Source organism: Brachyhypopomus gauderio, unplaced genomic scaffold (assembly GCF_052324685.1).
Source record: "Brachyhypopomus gauderio isolate BG-103 unplaced genomic scaffold, BGAUD_0.2 sc44, whole genome shotgun sequence".
Taxonomy (NCBI): domain Eukaryota; kingdom Metazoa; phylum Chordata; class Actinopteri; order Gymnotiformes; family Hypopomidae; genus Brachyhypopomus; species Brachyhypopomus gauderio.
Window position 1 is genome coordinate 2,445,672 of NW_027506870.1, and position 14,914 is coordinate 2,460,585.

Here is a 14,914-nt window from a genome sequence, read left to right on the forward strand (position 1 = left end):
GACTTTGTCCAAGATCTTCAGTGTGTAGTTATACTATTCAGCACACACGGTATTTATTTCTTCCTTACAACATTTCCTTACACATCATCTACACACAAAATACCTAGAATAACATCCATGCATGGACCCAGACTGACATCAGTTGCGCGTTAGCTATACAAAAAAGAAAAAATTCAATTAGTGTGTGTGTGTGTGTGTGTGTGTGTGTGTGTGTGTGTGTGAGACGACTAAATGTAATTAAAAACTTTTAAACTTTCTTTCAGGGATGAAGTTGATCTGTATGACACTAATGATTTTCTATGGATTTAAGTTGTCCACATCACGTATGTATCCATCACATCCTAGATACAATCTGTGTGCGTGTGTGTGTGTGTGTGTGTGTGTGTGTGTGTGTGTGTGTGTGTGTGTGTGTGTGTGTGTGTGTGTGTGTGTGTGTGTGTGCGTGTGTGTGTGTTTGAGATAAAGAGAAGAAAAACTCCATGAGTTCAGTATCATCAAAAGATTCCTCTGGTTTGCCATCCACACAGTTTCTGAATAGTCAACTGATTGATCCTGATGTGAAATAATTTCAATGTAATCTGAGGTTAAATAATCTCAGTGTAATCTGAAAGACAGTATTAAAGGTCTATGTGGTTAAAAACAATACACTTTCAGACTGTGACCTATAAAATCTGCTCAGGTTTACAGAGTCACAACCTACAAAACAATCTCTGTTAAGGATCAATCAATCAACCTTTATTTAAACTCGGAGTACGTTGAGGGTGGCCCTCATTTACAATGTAGCCGAGGAAATACATGGGGAAGGGATTGTCATAGATAAAAGTATAACATGATTAAAAAGACCCAGCATTATAACAAGATGTACAAGATACCATAAGATAAAACAAGAAAAAAAATTATATCAACTAAAACAGTGACAGGCTGTCTGAAGGTGGTTAGAGACTAGGTGTTTAAAATGATTGAGTGACACCAGCGAGCTGAGTTTTAGAGTTTCCTGTAATGAATTCCAGCTCACTGGAGCACTGTAGCTAAAAGCAGATTTTCCCAGTTCAGTAAAAACTCTTGGAACCTGAAAAGTGATCCAATCACTGGAGCGGGTCTGGTAAGTTGTATTATTATTAATAAGCATTTGTGTAATGTACGATGGCATATGGCCAGAAAGTGCTTTAAAAATAAAAATAAACCAGTGTGTTTCACGACGCACAGCAAGAGAAGACCAGCCAACTTTCTCATAGAGTGAACAGTGATGTGTATTATACGGGTCCCCAGTAATGAATCTTAATGCCGCATGATAAACAGAATCTAGTGGTTTGAGTGAAGTTGCTGATGCATGTCTGTAAATCACATCGCCGTAATCAAGCATAGATAAAAGTGTTGCTTCAACAATCTTTTTTCTCGTGTGCGTTGGGAAGCATGATTTATTTCTGTACAGGAAGCCGAGTTTTTGCCTCAGCTTACCTGAAAGCTTTGTAATATGGTGCTTAAAAGTACATTTGTCATCTAGCCATATGCCAAGGTACTTATATCCATTAACTCTTTCCACGTTAGAACCCTTCAAAGTTGTGATTTTAAAAGTATTAAGATCAACGTTAAAAGATCTGGAAAACAGCATAAATTTCGTTTTTTCAGCATTTAAAACAAGTTTATGGTTATAAAAGGCAGACTGTACAGCATTAAAAGTGTGCTGCAATTTATCATCTGAGCAATATAAAACTGTGTCATCAGCATATAGATGTATTTTACAGTCAACAATGGAGGTGACAATATCATTTATGTATATATTAAATAATCATAGTGATACACCCCATGTAATCTCTGTTCAGGATTACAGAGAAACACTCCATATGTGGCCCCTATTCCTAGGGTTCTAAACGAGTTCCCCACTCACCCCACTTCCTCTATCACCTCCCCAAAGGATTCACAAAACTTGGAGGCAGATACAGTAGTAACAATATTTAATTAGAAACAATTCAATAAAATACAGCTTTGCGTCAACCGTTTAGCTGAAACAATACCACAAAAGAATTTCAAGTTTTAATAAGGCCTTGCAACTGACTATTAAACTACATAATCATATGGGCCTAAATACATGGACAATTATTAAAAATAAATCCCACCTTCGTTGCCCAACTGCATATGGCAGCCACCCCGTGGCTGGGTCTCTTACAAGAGCATTACCAATATTACCAATATTATGTGTACTACACACCACCCTCTGACATGGATAGCCAAAAGAAAGATAACTCCATCCATCCATCCATTATCTGAACCGCTTAATCCCGCTAGTCGGGGTCATGGGGGGGCTGGAGCCAATCCCAGCATCTCCGGGCGAAGGCAGGGTACACCATGGGCAGGTCGCCAGTCCACCGCATGGCCAACACACACGCACGCACTCACACGAGTGATCGATCAACCTAACACGCATGTCTTTGGACTATGGGAGGAAACCGGAGAAAGATAACTATACACCAATATATCTATATGTATATCTATAAATTTATATAAAGTAAATCAAATCAAACAATAGATAAATATAATTCACCCAAAACCAAAAAAACACACTTATCAAACACCACAATCGGCGACCAATCCCCACAGGCAGGTGTAATCAAGTCTCTAGGCTCTAATGGTGATCTCAAACATTGGGGATAGCTACAGCGGGTCTATCTCCTACCATTTGCTTAACACTAAGAAGACCTCTCCTGGCACCCAGAGCGTCACGCACGAAGATAACCCTAAAACTATAAAAGAGCTATAACAGTGACTATTGTCCCTTCCCCTCCAGTACAGGCACCCTATAAGGTACAGACACGCCGAGAATTATTCCGCGAACCGTCAGTTCCCCAAACAATTGCGTATTGATTACAGACAGATCTATTTTTACCTGTTCAACGCAGGATTAATATCTGAACTTATGGAAACTTTCTGGTACCGCCAACTCCTCCACTTCAGCTGCACAGAAAGACACAAACTTACCAATATACGTGCGGCCATACCAGCGGCTATAAACGACAATTAAATATAATCCGCTCTTATCTGCTTCCAGCCACAGGCGTCATTTAGTCTTTCTGCAAACAAAGCCTGGTCGGCCCGAGGCTGCCCCAATATTTTCTAGTCGTCGTATCCTCCTCCAAAATCTAACCAAACCGAAGCAAACTCTTAAGTGCTTCACTTTTCCAACTCCCGCAACGTGCAACCCGCCCAAGCCAATACAAAGAACAGTCGTGCCGCCGTATCTCATAGGCCTAACATATCTCCAAGCCAAATGCCTCCAGGTGCACCACTCCAATTAGTAAGTTCTACCCTACTGTTTGTAGCCAGTCCCCGCTAATGACGCACGTTAACGATGGCTGCCCCATAGTAAACTAGTCTGAGTGAGTTTAGTTGTCCAAACGTAATTGAAAAAGATGGTAGGACATTCCATACTGAAGAACTCATTTATTTAATGGTCTTACCATTCTTGAGAAGAGAACCATTACAATTAAATAGTTAAAATGGCTTTAAAGTGATATAAAGCATTGCACCATTACTATTTCATGTTTTGTTTCTCATTCCAGAGATCTTTAAGGTTGTCGGTCCATCAGCTCCTCTTGTTGTTAAAGCTGGTGAAGACCTGATTCTGCCTTGTTCTCTACAGCCCAACATTAGTGCTGTGGATATGACAGTGGAGTGGTTGAGACTAGATCTGACTCAAGCAAACAGACTTGTGCATCTGTATGAAGACCGTGAAGACAGAAATGAGAATCAGGTGGAGTCCTACAGAGGGAGGACAGGCTTGTTTAAAGAAGAGCTACACAAAGGCAACACCTCACTGAAACTCTCAGCAGCCCAAACGTCTGATGAGGGAGTTTATAAGTGTTTAATCCAATCAGGGTCCTCATATGATTACACCACTCTTCAAGTCACAGTTAATGGTGAGATCTTACACAGCTCCGAACTTGTGATGGCTTTGTATTTTTATTCAATACAAAAATAGAAGTACATCCTAAAATTGGAGAACTTGTAACGGTGACAGATCCGGACCCTTCCCTGTGGGCGTGCCGCTATGTTGTCTGCGTGCTGTTATGTCCATATAAGTAGTTCCGTGGGTGTGGGTTGTCCGTGAGCGTGTTCGTAGTATCACCTGTGCCTTGTCTCGAGATCACGAGGGTCTGTGTTAATCACCTATATAATGTCCGTTCGCGCAGTGTCTTGTGCTCGTCTTTGTCTAAAGTTTCGTGTCTGCGTGAGTGTGAACTGTGTGCTGCTCGCGCTCCGCCCGGAGCTTCACGTCAGTCTTAATAAATCATTGTATGTTCACCTTCAACGTCGTGGTGCCTGCCTCCTACACCCCGTCGTTACAGAAAGACGAGCCATAAAGATGCCGGGTTACACATCTGCGCGCAAGAAAGGGAAGAAGAAGACGAAACACCACCACTCTTCTTCCCCCGCACGCCACCTCGACACCCCCGTCCCAGTAGGGGTGAAGCAGCAGGATCCGGTTTGTGAGTACCTGCTGCGTCAGGCTCTGGCGGCCGAAAGCTAGGAAGGGGCCAAGGTCTTCCGGCTGGCCGCACAGAGGGTGTGGGAGGGGAGTCACTGCTCTCCACCCCCGGCGTACCCTGAGGAGGATTCAAGAGAGGACCCCTTCTTTGAAGCTGCGCCAGGGTCTCAGAGAGGGTCTCCGCGCATTGAGAAGGGAGTCCTCCCCCCCAGCAAGCGGTGATGAGGGCTAAGAGGGCCCTCTGGTGGAGTACGCGGGTATGGTAACGGCGACCCCTCCTGAGCTCGACACAGAGAGTGAAGAGTCGGGAGAAGAGGAGACAGGCGACGGAGCCCGCTACCCGCCATCCGTCTACTCCGCTCCTACCGTCTGCTACGACGGGAGAGAGGATGACGTCAGCCCTCCACCGTCCGTCTACTCCGCTCTTACCGTCTGCTATGACGGGAGAGAGGATGACGTCAGCCCTCCACCGTCCGTCTACTCCGCTCCTACCATCTGCTACGACGGCAGAGAGGAAGACGTCAGCCCTCCACCGTCTGAGTACTCCGTTCCCACCGTCTGCTACGGCGAGGAGGAAGACAGCCTCTCTGTCAGCTCCGAAGAGACCGTTAGGTCGGAGAAGGGGTGCCCTGACAGAGAGAAGGTCCCTTGTGCTCCCTCGGAGGGGAGCGAGATGAGCTGGTCGCGCTATCCTGACTCCGAGGAGCCGATGGCTGTGGACCAGGAGCTCTCCGAGGAAGAGGAGATGGAGACGGCAGGGGACGAGAAGCCGCTACCCCGAGAGGTACGAGGGGAGACTGGCTTTGCCAGCGGCCAGGAGTGGAGGGTGAGGTCTCCGACAGGGGCTCCTCGAACCGCCACCGGTTCGCGGCAAAAGACAGGACCTCCAGTGGTGCCCAGAGGAGCGGCCAAAACACCGCCTCGTGCAGCAGCCAGCTGCGTGCGCTGAGGGTACTGTCCCGACCGGAGGGATCACGCCACCGGTCTATCCCGTTGCCCCAGGGGGATTTGCGCCGCTGGCTGCAAGCTTGCTAGCGGTCCCATGGCTGCCGGTACCTGTCTGTTTGTCTGTCCCGTTGTTCCCTAATCTCCTTTTCCCTCTTGTGCCTTTCGTGTTTCATGTACCTGTGTGTGTGTTTGTCAATGTGCCATTGTTTAATGTATTTTCCCCTGTCTTCCCAGGGAAGGTGTACTAGGGCTGTTCGTGGCAGTTCCCTCCACCGGGGGTGACGGCTCTCGGAGGCTCGTGATCCCGGTGGCTCCGGACCTGCCCGTCGGTGTAGGTTCGGGGCTTTCCAGCTGCGTGGGACGCTCCGGGAGTAGCGAGCCCCTGGCGGGGGGGTTCTGTTACGGTGACAGCTCCGGACCCTTCCCTGTGGGCGTGCCGCTATGTTGTCTGCGTGCTGTTATGTCCATATAAGTAGTTCCGTGGGTGTGGGTTGTCCGTGAGCGTGTTCGTAGTATCACCTGTGCCTTGTCTCGAGATCACGAGGGTCTGTGTCAATCACCTATATAATGTGCGTTCGCGCAGTGTCTTGTGCTCGTCTTTGTCTAAAGTTTCGTGTCTGCGTGAGTGTGAACTGTGTGCTGCTCGCGCTCCGCCCGGAGCTGCACGTCAGTCTTAATAAATCGTTGTATGTTCACCTTCAACGTCGTGGTGCCTGCCTCCTTCACCCCGTCGTTACAGAACTATGATACAGTGAGTATATAACTACAGGTGCATCTCAGTAAATTAGAATATCATCAAAAAGTTAATTTATTTCATTACAAAATATTGTATACATTATACAGATTATGACTTGCAGCCAATGAAAATCCAAAAAGTGTGTTCTATAAATGAGTGCTCTAGTCAGGGCCGGCGCCAGAACATATACAGTGGGGGGGCGTCAGAAAATTTCGGGGGTGGCGAACGTAAGTTGTTGAGTGGGGGGGGGGGGGGGTGGCAAACGTAGGCCTAAGTTGTTGAGCGGGTGAGGGGGCGCCATGTAGCGATTCTTGAAAAATAAATGGGTCTCATTATTTACATTGAGGGGGCGACACCTCGCCTGAGGGGGCAACGCCCCCTTTCGCCCCCCCGTGGCGCCAGCCCTGGCTCTAGTGGCCGTATTTAGTTACCTACACTTATAGGTACTGTGTCACCGGACAGAGCTCTGCTGTGGTGCATTACGGGATAAAAATAGTACACTGGGAGAACAATGTAGTAAACATGATATAAACTATTTAAGGGAAACATGGAGATAGTTTGTATTTAATTATGATTTTGACTTTTTTTTATTATTGCAGTGCATTTACAACTAGTTGGTCCAGCTGCCACGCTGGTTGCTGTAGCTGGTGAAGACCTGGTTCTACCCTGTTCCATCCAACCCAGCATCAGTGCTAAAAACATGAAAGTGCAATGGTCCAGGCTACATCTGAGACAAACACTAGTGCATCTCTATGAAGGTTATGAAGACAAATATGAAGATCAGATAGAGTCCTACAGAGGGAGGACAGGCCTGTTCAAAGAAGAGCTACAGAAAGGCAACATCTCACTGAAACTCTCAGCAGTCCAACCATCTGATGAGGGAGTTTATATTTGTTTAGTTCAGTACTTTTCTTGGTTTGATGACATCACTGTTTCTGTTGTACTGAAAGGTAAGAGCCAGCATCATTTTAGTGTGTTCTTTTTACTTCATTCATTATTCGTAACAACTGAGAAAGTGCTTTAGTCTTATGTATATATATATATATATGTACATACGTATATACATACATACAGACCCATTCCACAAATTAGAACAGGGATGGGCAACTTTCATGATAAAGAGGGCCAAATTTTTTTCAGCACTATTATTGGAGGGCCACATGACCATGCACTTCAAATAATTGGATATGAAAGACACTACAAATTATTCTCAATAAGAACACATTATAAATTAATTCAGATCTGTATGTTTATTGCATCAACATACATCTATTTTCTGCATATAAATGCATTAACATGTCCTTAATAAGCAGCAAAGACAAAACATTTGCTTAATAAAAAAAGTGCAAAAAGGAATTTGAACTCCTTCATATCAAAGAACTGTAACGCGTAGCGTGCTGCGGAGCGAGGAGGCGGACACAAACGCTGAGAAGAGCGAGATTTAATAAGGGGAATTCCATAGGCGAAGTCCTTTGTACAGGCACGGGTCAAAACGGGAGAGCCGTCCAAGTTGTCAACAGGACAGGCAGGAGTCGTAACAGGAGAGCCATTCACAACGGAGAAACACAACGGAGACGGAAAATACCAGAATAGCGATGACAGATAATCCACAAAACCGAACAAACCACAAATAACCGACAATGGGCGAAACACAGAGATACAAGTACACAGGACTAAACTAGACACAACTGAAGACAATGATGACACTGGCGTGGCAGACAGAGGGAAACCAGGACAACAGACACGTAGGGCGGGATAACCGGGCAAGGAACAACACCGACACAGGAGAGGGGGGCGTAGCCCTACGTGACAAGAACAAAAAAGTCCTGCTCTATCGGTTTTTTTTCTTTTAATTATTAAATTATTATTGATTATTTGCGGGCCGCACTGAGTGAGCACACGGCCCGCGGGCCGCCAGTTGCCCACCCCTGAATTAGAAGATCATGGAAAAGTAAATTAATTTCCAATAGATCCCAATAGAAATAGATTCAGGGCCCACAATTTAAATGATTTCAAGTAATTTTTGTTTATTCCAGCTCATAAACCCACAGGATTTTAAAAAATAGAATACGGTGAAGAAATATGCCCAAATTCTGCAGAGCATGAAACACTAATGTCAAACACTAATAAACTCAAAGCACCTGCACAGATTTACCCAGGTGTTTTCAGTTTTGGTTCAAATGTCTCAGTTCAGTTCAATATGCGGAAGACTGTAGACACAACACCTGGCCAGAAGACCATCATTTATACCCTCCATAGGATGGGTAAGCCACAAAAGTTCATAGCTAAGGAGGCTGGCTGTTCACAGAGTGTTGTGTCCAATCATATCAACGGAAAGTCTAGTGGAAGGACAAAATATGGCAGAAGAAGATGCACCCGCAAAAGATTTGACCATGGGCTTCAGCGCATTATCAAAAATAGTTCACATTTAGACGCATCCCAGATATGGGCTACAACTGTCGGGTTCCTTGGGTCAAGCCACTTCTGAACCTAAGCCAACACTGGAAGCGTCTCAACTGGGCCAAGGAGAAGAAGGGCTGTACCGATGGCTGATCCAAGGTCCTCTTTTCTGATGAAAGAAAAGTGTCTTTCATTTGGCAATCAAGGTCCAAGGGTTTGGAGGAAGATATGTGAGGAACAGAACCCAAACTGCTTGAGGTCCAATGTGAAATATCCACAGTCATGATTTGGGGTGCAATGTCTGGTGCGGGTGTTGGTAAACTCTGCTTTCTTGAATCCAAGGTCACTGCAACAGTCTACAAGAATGTTTTAGAAGACTTCATGATTCTTTCTGCTGAGGATCTGTATGGAGATGCAGATTTCAGTGTTTGACTGGCCAGCCAACTCGTGAGACCTAAACACCATTTGAGAATCTATGGGCTATTCTCAAGAGCAAAATGAGTGCCACCAGACCCAACAACAAAGAAAAGCTGAACAGCAAACATCAAAGAAATCTGGGCTTCCATAACTCCCAGGCAATACCACAGCCCGATTGCCTGAATGCCATGTCGCATCGAGGCGGTGATTTGCAGTAAATGGATTCCTAACCAAGTATTTATAGTTTACATTTTTAAATGGAATTATGGAAATTAATAAACTGAATGGGTCTGTATCTGAAGGTTGTTTTGTCATCAGAATGCAATGTATGAGAGAAAAAATGTGCATGTACAAATGTGCACATCAGTAAAGATTACTGTGATTTACCTATAATTAGAACTCAAAGATGAGTCAGGAAACTCAACTTCAGATTCCCAATGTTAAAGGCTTGCATTTTCAGCTACCGGCAACCAGTAACATCACCCAGTATGGAAGTAGAGCTGAGTGGGTGATGGAGAAGTGAGGGGATCAGTGAGAGAGTGGGTGATGGAGAAGGAGGGGATCAGTGAGAGAGTGGGTGATGGAGAAGTGAGGGGATCGGTGAGAGAGTGGGTGATGGAGAAGTGAGGGGATCAGTGAGAGAGTGGGTGATGGAGAAGTGAGGGGATCAGTGAGAGAGTGGGTGATGGAGAAGTGAGGGGATCAGTGAGAGAGTGGGTGATGGAGAAGGAGGGGATCAGTGAGAGAGTGGGTGATGGAGAAGTGAGAGGATCAGTGAGAGAGTGAGTGATGGAGAAGTGAGGGGATCAGTGAGAGAGTGGGTAATGGAGAAGTGAGGGGATCAGTGAGAGAGTGAGTGATGGAGAAGTGAGGGGATCAGTGAGAGAGTGGGTGATGGAGAAGTGAGGGGATCAATGAGAGAGTGGGTGATGGAGAAGGAGGGGATCAGTGAGAGAGTGGGTGATGGAGAAGTGAGGGGATCAGTGAGAGAGTGGGTGATGGAGAAATGAGGGGATCAGTGAGAGAGTGGGTGATGGAGAAGTGAGGGGATCAGTGAGAGAGTGGGTGATGGAGACGTGAGGGGATCAGTGAGAGTGGGTGATGTAGAAGTGAAGGGATCAGTGAGAGAGTGGGTGATGGAGAAGTGAGGGGATCGGTGAGAGAGTGAGTGATGGAGAAGTGAGGGGATCGGTGAGAGAGTGGGTGATGGAGAAGTGAAGGGATCAGTGAGAGAGTGGGTGATGGAGAAGTGAGGGGATCAGTGAGAGAGTGGGTGATGGAGAAGTGAGGGGATCGGTGAGAGAGTGGGTGATGGAGAAGTGAGGGGATCGGTGAGAGAGTGGGTGATGGAGTAGGAGGGGATCGGTGAGAGAGTGGGTGATGGAGAAGTGAGGGGATCAGTGAGAGAGTGGGTGATGGAGAAGTGAGGGGATCAGTGAGAGAGTGGGTGATGGAGAAGTGAGGGGATCAGTGAGAGAGTGGGTGATGGAGAAGGAGGGGATCAGTGAGAGAGTGGGTGATGGAGAAGTGAGGGGATCAGTGAGAGAGTGAGTGATGGAGAAGGAGGGGATCGGTGATAGAGTGAGTGATGGAGAAGTGAGGGGATTGGTGAGAGAGTGGGTGATGGAGAAGTGAGGGGATCGGTGAGAGAGTGGGTGATGGAGAAGTGAGGGGATCGGTGAGAGAGTGGGTGATGGAGAAGTGAGGGGATCGGTGAGAGAGTGGGTGATGTAGAAGTGAGGGGATCAGTGAGAGAGTGGGTGATGGAGAAGTGAGGGGATCAGTGAGAGAGTGGGTGATGGAGAAGGAGGGGATCAGTGAGAGAGTGGGTGATGGAGAAGGAGGGGATCAGTGAGAGAGTGGGTGATGGAGAAGGAGGGGATCGGTGAGAGAGTGGGTGATGGAGAAGTGAGGGGATCGGTGAGAGAGTGGGTGATGGAGAAGTGAGGGGATCGGTGAGAGAGTGGGTGATGGAGAAGTGAAGGGATCAGTGAGAGAGTGGGTGATGGAGAAGGAGGGGATCGGTGAGAGAGTGGGTGATGGAGAAGTGAGGGGATCAGTGAGAGAGTGGGTGATGGAGAAGTGAGGGGATCAGTGAGAGAGTGAGTGATGGAGAAGGAGGGGATCAGTGAGAGAGTGTGTGATGGAGAAGTGAGGGGATCAGTGAGAGAGTGGGTGATGGAGAAGTGAGGGGATCCGTGAGAGAGTGGGTGATGGAGAAGTGAGGGGATCAGTGAGAGAGTGGGTGATGGAGAAGGAGGGGATCGGTGAGAGAGTGGGTGATGGAGAAGTGAGGGGATCGGTGATAGAGTGGGTGATGGAGAAGTGAGGGGATCGGTGAGAGAGTGAGTGATGGAGAAGTGAGGGGATCGGTGAGAGAGTGGGTGATGGAGAAGTGAGGGGATCAGTGAGAGAGTGGGTGATGGAGAAGTGAGGGGATCAGTGAGAGAGTGGGTGATGGAGAAGTGAGGGGATCGGTGAGAGAGTGGGTGATGGAGAAGGAGGGGATCGGTGAGAGAGTGAGTGATGGAGAAGTGTGGGGATCAGTGAGAGAGTGAGTGATGGAGAAGTGAGGGGATCAGTGAGAGAGTGGGTGATGGAGAAGTGAGGGGATCAGTGAGAGAGTGAGTGATGGAGAAGTGAGGGGATCAGTGAGAGAGTGGGTGATGGAGAAGGAGGATATCGGTGAGAGAGTGGGTGATGGAGAAGTGAGGGGATTGGTGAGAGAGTGGGTGATGGAGAAGTGAGGGGATCAGTGAGAGAGTGGGTGATGGAGAAGTGAGGGGATCAATGAGAGAGTGAGTGATGGAGAAGGAGGGGATCGGTGATAGAGTGGGTGATGGAGAAGTGAGGGGATCAGTGAGAGAGTGGGTAATGGAGAAGTGAGGGGATCAGTGAGAGAGTGGGTGATGGAGAAGTGAGGGGATCAATGAGAGAGTGAGTGATGGAGAAGGAGGGGATCAGTGATAGAGTGAGTGATGGAGAAGTGAGGGGATCAGTGAGAGAGTGAGTGATGGAGAAGGAGGGGATCGGTGATAGAGTGAGTGATGGAGAAGTGAGGGGATTGGTGAGAGAGTGGGTGATGGAGAAGTGAGGGGATCGGTGAGAGAGTGGGTGATGGAGAAGTGAGGGGATCGGTGAGAGAGTGGGTGATGGAGAAGGAGGGGATCGGTGAGAGAGTGGGTGATGGAGAAGTGAGGGGATCAGTGAGAGAGTGGGTGATGGAGAAGGAGGGGATCAGTGAGAGAGTGGGTGATGGAGAAGGAGGGGATCGGTGAGAGAGTGAGTGATGGAGAAGTGAGGGGATCAGTGAGAGAGTGGGTGATGGAGAAGTGAGGGGATCAGTGAGAGAGTGGGTGATGGAGAAGGAGGGGATCAGTGAGAGAGTGGGTGATGGAGAAGGAGGGGATCAGTGAGAGAGTGGGTGATGGAGAAGTGAGGGGATCAGTGAGAGAGTGGGTGATGGAGAAGTGAGGGGATCAGTGAGAGAGTGAGTGATGGAGAAGTGAGGGGATCAGTGAGAGAGTGGGTGATGGAGAAGTGAGGGGATCAGTGAGAGTGGGTGATGTAGAAGTGAAGGGATCAGTGAGAGAGTGGGTGATGGAGAAGGAGGGGATCAGTGAGAGAGTGGGTGATATAGAAGTGAGGGGATCAGTGAGAGAGTGGGTGATGGAGAAGTGAGGGGATCAGTGAGAGAGTGGGTGATGGAGAAGGAGGGGATCAGTGAGAGAGTGAGTGATGGAGAAGTGAGGGGATCGGTGAGAGAGTGGGTGATGGAGAAGTGAGGGGATCGGTGAGAGAGTGGGTGATGGAGAAGTGAGGGGATCAGTGAGAGAGTGGGTGATGGAGAAATGAGGGGATCGGTGAGAGAGTGGGTGATGGAGAAGGAGGGGATCAGTGAGAGAGTGGGTGATGGAGAAGTGAGGGGATCAGTGAGAGAGTGGGTGATGGAGAAGTGAGGGGATCAGTGAGAGAGTGGATGATGGAGAAGTGAGGGGATCGGTGAGAGAGTGGGTGATGGAGAAGTGAGGGGATCGGTGAGAGAGTGGGTGATGGAGAAGTGAGGGGATCAGTGAGAGAGTGGGTGATGGAGAAGTGAGGGGATCGGTGAGAGAGTGGGTGATGGAGAAGTGAGGGGATCGGTGAGAGAGTGGGTGATGGAGAAGTGAGGGGATCAGTGAGAGAGTGGGTGATGGAGAAGGAGGGGATCAGTGATATAGTGGGTGATGGAGAAGGGAAAAGGTATAGAGCAGGTGTAACACCGTCGCATTGAGTCAAAGGAGGACACTGAGCGGAACGAGTACACACAATACTTGAAAACTGTATTAGAATATCACTCACTCAAATTACAATGGCTATGTAGATAAGACAAAGACCAGCAAAGAAACACTAAACACACAGTGCTTAAATCCACTGGGATAATGAGGGTACAGAACAAGAAACAGGTGACAATTATTTAAAAGGGGCGTGGTTACAAGTAGAGAGGCGAGACCAACTGAAATGACAACACAAGCACATGGAAACGAGACATGATTGACATGTGGGGTGGGGCTACAGCTAAGGTAAATCACACATTTGGTATTTGGTTGTTAATGTATTATCTGGTTTGTTTTTCAGGAAAAGGATTTCATGCTTGGAAGATTAGCATTATCTGCATTTCAATTTTTGGTGTTATGATTGTTGCATTTACAGCTTACATATTGAAAGGTACATGTTTATCGTTCCTTTTATCATATATTATGCATATTCGGTTCAATGTGTGCACGTGTGGAAATTATAATATGTTATCAGTCACGGCCACCTAAGAAAGCTGCAATGTCTGGTTCCAAAACCTCAGAAAATGTGTATAGTTTATTTCCCTGCACTCCCGGCCCCCTTTGAGGAGTTTGAGGAGGACCACTGTTGTGGTCAATAGGAGTAATGATGCAGATTCAGTCAGGCTGACAGGATCCACGTGCAGGTTTATTAATCCAGTACAGCACCAAGACCAAATGTATTTACCAAAATTTATCAGTATATGACAGTATATTCTCTATTGAAGGGTCTTACATATGTGCTGCCAGGAATTATTCATACCCAAAGTTATTTTCATTCAACCAGCAATCTTTTTTTGGAAATGACATGGCCATCTCGCAGAAGTACAAAAGGCATCATTGCAAAAAAAATGTTTACATATTAATATTTAATTATCATTTAATCTTTTATTTACTTTTGAACAAAAAGCAGCATGACTAATGATGCTGAAGAGCTTTCTAAAGAAAGCTTTTTTTTTTTACACCTGCACACACCGGTATATGCAGCAGCAACTCCAACTCCTCCTCATTTCACCTACAATCAATGTGATGTACCTACATCTTAGTATCTTACTCTCATTCACTTAAAAAAAGCTAAGCATTGTGTAGTTTCAAAAACTGTGAGACAATCTTTCTATCAATTTTTCCAAATATTTTTCCAAATTTGTACAAAGGTTCAGTAGGACAGATAAATTGTAGGACAACCACTCAAAGTCACTGGAAGATTAGCAGCATTTGAAAGCATCTTATTGTTGTTATAATTTCAGCTAAATCCACAAAGGAGCAGCTTTCTCCTGCACAGTGCTTAGCTGTATCCTACCTGCGTCTCCAGTCACCGTATGTGAGGAGTGAGTGGAACCTGAATAAATACAACACATCAGAGGAGGGTTACATGAGACTCATCCCAGCTGTCACCAACTGCAGAAAAGCTAAGTGAGTCCATAACGCTGTTAGATCAGTAGGTTTTTGGTTCAAAAGACAAATATTTAATACTGATGGATGAAGGAACAATGTGCCACATACGATTATATAATGTAAAGTTATAATGTGGGGAATGAGGATGAGAATGAGGTTGCATTTGCTACACACTTACCTGTCCCTCATTTACACTTCCACATATCAGCTGCCACTACTTGT

At 46.6% G+C, this 14,914-nt stretch overlaps 1 protein-coding gene across 1 annotated transcript in view; it reads left to right on the forward strand.

Moving 5' to 3' along the window:
• The window catches only part of LOC143486076 (NACHT, LRR and PYD domains-containing protein 3-like), a 322,134-nt gene that overhangs the window by 284,207 nt on the left and 23,013 nt on the right, over window positions 1-14,914 (forward strand). The gene's annotated exons all lie outside the window — the stretch shown is intronic.